We start from the raw sequence: 7,120 nt of genomic DNA, 5'->3' as shown, positions 1-7,120 counted from the left end.
CAAGAGAGAGATAGATTCCTTTGCGGTAGCCTACTGAACAGCGTTCAGATTCCCTTTGCGGTAGCCTACTGAACAGCGTTCAGATTCCCTTTGCGGTAGCCTACTGAACAGCGTTCAGATTCCTTTGCGGGAGCCTACTGAACAGCGTTCAGATTCCCTTTGCGGTAGCCTACTGAACAGCGTTCAGATTCCCTTTGCTGTAGCCTACTGAACAGCGTTCAGATTCCCTTTGCGGTAGCCTACTTAAGCTTTGTGTAGCCAGTTTGCAGTCTGTGTCGACATGATCATTTGTTTTTATGTTTTCAAAATGATTTTGCTTTTACTATTGCTTAGCAACCGTGTTTAAAAAGCCAATACTTGTGAGCTGGCCCTATTAGTTGGCCCTGTTTGAGAGGTGACTAGCGTTCCTCTGCTATAGAGACTAAACTTGGGGGCATGTGCTAAGAAAAACGTTATAGATAATTATCTCCATTCTATACTGTACATGTAATGGAATAAACATACAGACAATCTATGCTAATTCCACAAAACATTTATTTATATTATATGTTCTGTACTTATCAGTATGAATCTTTTATGTTTTCTAAATACCTTTTCAGAGGACTGAACTGAACCGGGTGTGATGCATAATGTTTGTCTAAGCACATGAATCTCCAATTTGCCCGTCTGGTACTCTAAACAGTTGGACAGGGTTGGCAGGTCTGAGCATGGCCTTATTTCTATTACAGCATATTGGATGACTTTCATTCATATTCCATTCACCCAGTTCAATGTAACAGCGATCGGTTTAGGCTACTACATGATACTCTAATTTTCCCTYTACTCATCAGGAAGTTGCTACAACCTAGCCTATGAATTAAAGTTTACAATGTCGGAGCAAACAGGTCGAGAAACAAATTTGAGGTGACAGACAGTGGCATTCAATACCGCCTTGCACACTCATGCCTGCATCTAGCTGATATAGGGTGTAATCGTTAGTCCATTGAAAACAAGAGTTTCTATTGGACAGGTATGTTTATCCCCGTTTTTGTTCCGTTTGCTTCCGTTTAAGAAATGTTTTTCAACAGAATCGGCGGAATGAATACACCCCTGATCATGCATAAACTCTCATAGCAGCCACGTTGTATTCCTTCCCTTCGCTTGTGGACTTCAATGCACAACAAATCAGCTGTATGTGACCAGGCGAAAAAACCTTTCCAAGCCAAACCTTTCCAAACAGCCTACATGGTTGTCACCATATTAGCTAAAGTAYCGTCATAGTCAGCATAGCTAATAGAACTAACGTGTTAGTGTATAGTCAGTATGCAGTTACACCGGCGGGCCACGCAGTAGTAATACCAAAAGCTTACCTTGACTTGGAGTTCCAGTGTTGTGTTGGAAAGTCATAGCCAGCTAGCTAACATAGCATCCCTCTGTTGGAGCAGGTTGTTTCAGTAGGCTAAACTAGCTAGCTGTATTTGCTAGCAAAGTAAGTGTCATTTCTTTTCACTTTCAATCTGTCTCACGTCTCATTTTGGAAGAAATTAATGTGTTCAAAACTGTTCATCTATTGTCTTTCTCTCTGAGTCAATAACTCACCACATTTTATCCACTGCTGTGCTAGCTAGCAGTAGCTTGTGCTTTCAGTACTAAATTAATTCTCTGATCCTTTGATTGGGTGGACAACATGTCAGATCATGCTGCAAGAGTTCTGTAGGCTGGAGAACGTCCTCCGGAAGTTGTCATAATTACTGTGTAAGTCTATGGAAGGGGGTGAGAACCATGATCCTCCTAGGTTTTGTATTGAAGTCAATGTACCCAGAGGAGGACGGAAGCTAGCTGTCCTCCGGCTACACCATGGTGCTACCCTACAGAGTGCTGTTGAGGCTACTGTAGACCTTCTTTGCAAAATAGTGTGTTTTAATCAGTTATTTGGTGACGTGATTATATTTAGTATAGTTTTATCTGAAAAGGATAACTTAACTTTTTTATGAAATTCACTGAGGAGGATGGTCCTCCTCTGAGGAGCCTCTACTGCTTTGAAGAAGTAGGGTTTCAAACAATTTTTGGAACGATTGGCAGCTGTCATGGCGTTAAGGAAGCTGGTTCCACCACTGGGGTGCCAGAACAGAAAAGAGCTTTTACTGGGCTGAGCGGAGCAGACCCCCGGTAGGGTGGGACGCCAGGAACCAGAGGTGACAGAACGGAGTAGCACATTATTACTACATGTCTGGGGTTGTGTGGGGGTATATCCTGTAAGATAAGTGATTGATAACTCTTTGTATTTCTCACTCAGTGTGTTTGCAGGCTGCCAGATCCCCTACCAAAGAGGGAGTTCTGAACAGAGGAGGAGCCAGAGGACAAGGCAGAGAAAGTCAGAAATGTGAGTGTGTAATATATATATATATATATATAGTACCAGTCAAAAGTTTAGACACACCTACTCATTTCATTTTTTATTTTTTTAACTATTTTCTATTTCATTGTAGAATAATAGTGAGGACATCAAAACTATGAAATAATACATATGGAATATGTAGTAACCAAAAAGTATATTTTATATTCTTCAAATAGCCACCCTTTGCCTTGATGACAGCTTTGCACACTCTTGGCATCTCTCAAGCCTCTCTCAACCAGCTCATGAGGTAGTCCCTGGAATGCCTTTCAATTAACAGGTGTGCCTTGTTAAAAGAGAATTTGTGGAATTTCTTTCCTTCTTAATGCGTTTGAGCAAATCAGTTGTGTTGGGACATGGTATACAGAAGATAGCCCTATTTGTTAAAGATCACGTCCATATTATGGCAAGAACATCTCAAATATGCAAAGAGAAACGACAGTCCATCATTACTTTAAGACATGAAGGTCAGTCAATCTGGAAAATGTCAAGAACTTTGAATGTTTCTTCAAGTGCAGTCGCAAAACAATCAAGCTCTTTGATGAAACTGGCTCTCATGAGGACATCACAGGAAAGGAATACCCAGAGTTACCTCTGCTGCAGGGATAAGTTCATTAGAGTTACCAGCCTCAGAAAGTGAAGTCCAAATAAAGGCTCACAGAGTTCAAGTAACAGACACATCTCAACATCAACTGTTCAGAGGAGACTGAGTGAATCTGGCCTTCATGGTCGAGTTGCTGCAAAGAAACCACTACTAAAGGACACCAATAAGAAGAAAATACTTGCTTGGGCAAGAAACATGAGCAATGGACATTAGACGGGTGGAAATCTGTCCTTTGGTCTAATGAGTCCAAATTTTTAGATTTTTGGTTTCAACCACCATGTCCTTGTGAGATGCAGAGTAGGTGAATAGATGATCTCTGTATGTGTGGTCCCCACCGTGAAGCATGGAGGAGGAGGTGTGATGGTGCTTTGCTGGTGACCCGTCAGTGATTATTTTAGAGGCACACTTAACCAGCATGGCTACCACAGCATTCTGCAGCGCTACGCCATCCTATCTGGTTTGGGCTTAGTGGGACTATCATTTGTTTTTCAACAGGACAATGGCCCAAAACACACCTCCAGGCTGTGTAAGACAGACTACAGTGTCAAATCTGCTGAATTGGAGAATCGCTTATTGAATCGGGGCTACAGCATTCAGGTCCTGAAAGATGCAGGTATAAGGGCTGGATTACTTGACAGAGAGAACTTGTTGCGAAGGGGAGTGCCTCGTGATACATCAGAGAGGTGTATTTTTTTACGAAATACAGCACTGAAGCAGAGACATTAAAATAATCATTAAAATTAATTGGGGAATCATCCAAAGTGATACGCTACTACGCAAGTCTTTCCTGAGCCACCAGTCATAAGCTTTAAGAGATGTCCTACCCTAAATGACAAATTATTCCACAGTTATCTTCCAGGTGACTCTCAAAAAACTTGGCTTGACCACAAACCCAAGGGCTCTTTTAAATGTACCATTGCATAAATATTGCACAGAATAAGTATTTTGTTGACACAGCTTCCAAAATGGAGTATTACGTCAAGCATTTCATTAACTGCAAAACCACTCATGTCATCTATAGATTGGAATGTCCACAGTGCAAGGTGTTCTATATTGGACGGACAAAAGAGACGCCTTCAAGACCGCTTAGCGGAACACAAGTACGCCTACCATGGCAAGCCACTACAAGTCCTTACACCATGGCAACCCTGTCTCCCTACAAGCTATGGGTATTGATCATATTCCAGCCTCTATTAGAAAAGGGGACCGTCTTAAACAATTAAACCAAAGGGAAAGTTTTTGGATTTACAAACTACAGGCCACTAAGTACCCTGGTTTAAATGAAGGTAGGATTTCTCACCCTTCCTGTAGGGTCGTGATAGGTCCATTTGCTGTCATCTAGTGGACATTTTGCTCAATTGCCCTCAGCTATGTTTAGACTGTTGTTGTTCAGTTTTTGCTGTGTTCTAGTGTACTATGGAATATATTGCTTTCTTTTCTAGACACTTGTCCCAGTCATATTTAAGGTTAGAACTACCTTTCTAAGTGTTTCTGATACTTCTAGCTTGGAGTTGTATTTTTATGATAACATAGCTTCAGTATTTCACTTTTTAATGTGTATAGTATGCTTACTAGGTGTGTCCCAATCAATTTTGTAACCACTCCCTCTTCTAATTAGGGCTAATTGGAAAAACTGTTCAAAAAGAGGACATTGTATTCTTTTTTTGTACTCCCTGACGGAATCATAAAACACGGGACGAGATGTTAAAACTGTCCATTGGGCAATAGATGGTATGCACTCACATGAGAATTTGCCGTGATGTTGACAGAGTGGCATGGAGGTTGATTTCTTAGACTGGGTTAAGATGTCAATTTTGGGACACATCCTCAGTAGTGTGCCTTCGAATCAGTGGGTGTTTCGACCTTTAATCACTAAACACCTCATCAAAGGTGGCCAGCTAAAGGGTGATCAAAGCCTTAGCTTGTGTCCCATGCCCAATTAAGATTTCCCACGGGACTATGCAAGGCAGGGCGTCTCTTCCCTGAGCCAGCCCTACAGCTGACTGCATACCTCATATGCCCTCCTCAAGTTGGAGGGATCTGAATTGGGTTCTCAGGTGGGGGGTCATGAAGTTATAGGCCAGCAAGGGTCCTTCCGTTTGATCCAGATCCACTGGCTGCCTCTTTCAGCTGCTTGAGAAACTGCTCTGACGGTCTGCCGCAGAGCCTGGTCCATGGATTCCAAGTTCTTTCAGCAACCTGATGGTGGAAGAAGCCACGAATCCTCTTGCATCCCACTTCAACTGGCCAACTTTTGCATTCCAGCCACGCTGAGTTGCGTCTGCTGCCAACTCTGTGTAACGCAGTTTCTTACGCTCGTAGGCCTCTTCAACAGAGTTTTCCCAGGGACTGTGAGCTCTATGATGTACACAGCCTTTCGTGAAGGGGACCAGGTACCATGTCTGGCCTAAGGTTGGTAGAAGCAATCTCAGGTGGAAAAATTAGTTGCCTGGCCAATATCGACAAGCATCTTCCAGTCCCGGGCCATGCCTAGGTGTCCAGTTTCTGGCTTTGTAGGAGGATGCTTGGGGCCTTTTCTGTCCCTCCCGGATGAATGTTGTTGTTTTGACGGGATTGCTTGTTTTTGGAGGTAATGAATTGGTTGCACTCCTCTTGGTCTCAAGTGCTGCAGCCAGGCTCTTGAGGACCTGATTGTGCCTCCAGGTGAGCGGCCTTGTGAGAGGCTGGTCTTGCAACCTGTCATTATATGCCTGAGAGTCACTGGAGCTGGGCAGAGGGGCAGGTCGGGTCCTCGCCATACCATTGATGTAGGTTTTTTGGTGATGGAAGCACATCATAAACAGCTCTTATGATGAGAGCTGATGTTGCTTGCCTCCATTTGCCAAAGCTCACTCCAGTTGATCTTTCTCCTCTCCAGGCCTTCCCACCGCGTCCATTGCCCTTGTTTAGCAAGAGAGACAGCCTTTGCACTTCTTGCCAGTCTCCTCCTGTCTGCGCACCTCCTCGACCACCAGCTTCCTGCGTTCAGATGTTGTTGCCTTATGGAATGTGTTTGCTTGCTGCCAGGCCAAAAGCCTCCTCTTCCGTGCTGGATATTCCCCACAATGTCTTGGTGTCTCAGGGCTGATGTTGCTTGCTGCACAGCCTTGGATGATGTCCAGTTTGTAGGGGAGGTGCAGCTTGCTAATGGTCTGGTTTTTGGAGTCCTTCAATGTCATCTGAAGTCTTACTTTAGAGCACTTGTACTCCTCCGTTAGACTTTAAGAGGTAGTTCAAGGACCCCTTTGCCATAGAGGCCGATGTTACTCAGGCATCGTGGGACACCCAGCCATTTCTTCACGTATGAGGTAATGGTTCGCTCCATCTTCTCCACTGTTGTTATGGGGACCTCATAGACGGTGAGTGGCCACATTATCCGGGGGAAGTCCAAACTGTAGCCACCAAAGCTTGAGCTTCCCAGGCAGTAGGGTCTTGTTGATGTTCTCAAGTCCGTCGGCGATGTCCTGTCTTACTTGCTGCACTTGATCTTTATCTCGGAGGCTTTCGTTGTACCATCTACCCAGGCTCTTGACGGTTGCTCAGACACCGTTGGTATCGGGTCATCTCCAATGCAGAACCTCACATCTTTAAGCTGTCCCTTGACTATGGAGATGCTTTGAGATTTGCTTGGCTTGATTTTCATCCGGGCCACTTGATGTTATCCTGCAGTTTTGCAAGTAGCCGCCTGGTGCATGCTGCAGTGGTGGTTCAGTGTAGTCATTGTCATCCATGTATGCTCGGATAGTGGGAGACGGAGCCCTTCCTTAGTTCTCTCACCGCCGACCACCCATCTCGATGCCCTGATGATGACTTCATGGCCATAGTGAAGGCCAGAGGTGAATTGTACAGCCTGCCATTATGCCCACTTCCAAGCGCTGCCATGTTTGTTGTGAATCAGGTGTTGTGAAACACAATTGCAGGTCTTGGAAATAGGCCTTTACCAGTGTAGTGATGGGTCTGGTACGTGGAAAAAGTTGAAGGATTCCCAGAGGAGTTCATGGGGAACTGAGCAAAGGCATTGGCCAGGTCGAGGAAGATGACATAGAGATCTCTCTTGTCTTTCTTAGCTGTTTGGATCTGGTACCAAATCATACTAGTATGTTCCAGGGCAACCAGAGAAACCAGGAATGCCTGTTTTCTGA

The 7,120-nt window shown here is 44.3% G+C and overlaps 1 pseudogene; it reads left to right on the top strand.

The window, feature by feature from the left end:
• Positions 1–1,969: 1,969 nt before the first annotated feature.
• Positions 1,970–7,120, top strand: part of LOC139023175 (cyclin-dependent kinase 8-like) — a 13,407-nt pseudogene continuing 8,256 nt past the window's right edge.

This window comes from Salvelinus sp. IW2-2015, linkage group LG27 (genome assembly GCF_002910315.2).
Source record: "Salvelinus sp. IW2-2015 linkage group LG27, ASM291031v2, whole genome shotgun sequence".
In the NCBI taxonomy this organism is placed as follows: domain Eukaryota; kingdom Metazoa; phylum Chordata; class Actinopteri; order Salmoniformes; family Salmonidae; genus Salvelinus; species Salvelinus sp. IW2-2015.
Note: the sequence above shows the minus strand (reverse complement) of the source record. Positions and strands in the feature narration are given on the sequence as shown.